The sequence below is a fragment of the Leptonotus elevatus genome, chromosome 4 (assembly GCF_054856555.1).
Source record: "Leptonotus elevatus isolate MCC_2025b chromosome 4, RoL_Lele_1.0, whole genome shotgun sequence".
Classification (NCBI taxonomy): Eukaryota; Metazoa; Chordata; class Actinopteri; order Syngnathiformes; family Syngnathidae; genus Leptonotus; species Leptonotus elevatus.
The window spans coordinates 12,257,877-12,259,781 of NC_141242.1; the positions used below are offsets into that span (position 1 = coordinate 12,257,877).

General features: G+C 41.8%; 1 long non-coding RNA gene across 1 annotated transcript in view; it reads right to left on the reverse strand.

The window, feature by feature from the left end:
* The window catches only part of LOC147175554 (uncharacterized), a 13,542-nt gene extending 12,046 nt beyond the window's left edge, over window positions 1–1,496 (reverse strand). Inside the window, exons 1-2 of the long non-coding RNA XR_015094530.1 lie at window positions 1,357–1,496; window positions 1,151–1,256 (exon numbers count right to left, since the gene is read on the reverse strand). This is a non-coding gene — a long non-coding RNA (uncharacterized LOC147175554). The remainder of the gene's footprint in view (window positions 1–1,150; window positions 1,257–1,356) is intronic.
* Between the last annotated feature and the right edge of the window lie 409 nt (window positions 1,497–1,905).

The following is a 1,905-nucleotide window of genomic DNA, read 5'->3' on the forward strand; positions in this document are numbered from 1 at the left end:
CGCATATGGTTTCACTTTGAGGAATATACTTTCCTTCGTCCACTCTCTAAGAGCTCATGTTTCCATCCGTGTAGGTGTGGTCTTCTATTTGGGTCACAACGAACAAGTCAGAAGACCGGAATTCCCAAAAGTATCCGTGTGAGAGAAGGTTTATTATTATTTTTTTTTTTTATGAAGTGCTCCATGATGGAAGTGGGGCTGTGTTATTTTTATATGAAGGCAAATATGTCGCCTCTTTGTTGTGAGAGGTGGATATGTTCATCAATTCCACCAGGAGACAGCTGGGTCACGTCTGCTCAAGAATCTTGAGGCTGAAACCGAAACTCTCCCGTCGGGTTTATCGGACTAAATAGAGTGCGCAAACATGCTTGTGTTGAGGGCAAAGGTGAAGCACGCAGACTCGAGGCTAAGGTTTTTATGGCCTTCGCTGCTCTCGGGCCTTCATCCAGTCACGGAGAACTGCGCTTTGGTTTATCCTAGCAGGCGTATGCTATCAAATACAAGCCAAATGTAAAGAGCAATGGTGCTTCTTTGAAGTCGGAAGTTTTTTTTGAATAAGACACAAATTCTTTGTCGTCATCAGTTCTCGCGGCCTGACTCGACCTCATTTTAAGCTAGCGTGAAATCTTTCAGAACGACAGCATTACCTCCTCAATCGGCGTGTTTATGTTCCAGACACCCCCGTTTTATGCTAAAACCGCAATATAGAAATACCCTTCTCCCTAGGCATGTTACATGTAGTATTTAGGTTCTTTAAACAAACTTTTAAAATTATAAAAACTTTTTTAAACACATATAATGTATTGAGAGTAACAGCAATGGATAACAAAAATATTGAATATAATATGCAATTCTGGAGGCATAAAAAGCAGGATCAACGAGGATGTGACATTTAGTAATCTTTCCTGTTTTTCTTTCAAATTGACTTCACCAAACTAGTGTTTTGTCATCTAGTGGTCCACAATGGAGTTACACCCAAAATAAACAGGAAGCAGAAGAAAATAGAGTTATGAACTGTAAAAACAAAAAACTGCTAAATAGTGGGACTGTGAACCTGGTGTTTTCTGTACATGTTGCATATTTAAAACACCACAAATACTTTAATGCTAATGCTAACACATAATGAGGAAATACGATAGAGCATGCTTACATAATCCTTTAACCAGTCTTGTTGTTGTTGTTGTTGTTGTTGTGGTGGTCTTCTCTGGGCGATATCAAAGTTCACTTGAGCACTGACGGATCTTGTCATTCTGTCACTGAGTTAACAAAAGTTTGAAGACAAACAGTGATTTTCTAACTTAACCCCACAAACAAAAAAAGTGCATTCAGTTTCCCGATGCGTCATCTGAACATCACCTTGCTGGAATGCTCATCATCAACAGATGTTCACTTCTGAGCCAGCTCGCCGTTGTAGCACATTAGTGATACATTTGTGTTGTGCATTATTTACCCTCGTTGAAACAATCAAATCAGCTTCCATTGAACACAAATAGTTACAGAGCCTGAAAAAAAAAGACTGTCACATTTAGATTTGCTGTCAAATGAATGCGGATTGTGAACACACACACACACACACACACACACACACACACACACACACACACACACACACACACACACACACACACACACACACACACACACACACACACACACACCCCACACCCCCCCCCCCCCACACACACACACAATGTTGTACTACCGCTCTCCACCAGTGCGGATTAGGTCTGGTCTCTGGCTCTCGTCAGCACACCCTGGACACGCCGGTGCATTCATTCCACCTTGTTTTCATTCCGCCCCCCCCCAAAAAAAGTGTCAGCAAAAAAGAAGTGCAAGCATTTGACTTTTACACACACCTTGTGGGGCCGCTCATTCCACACATAATGTGGCACGGACATGAACATG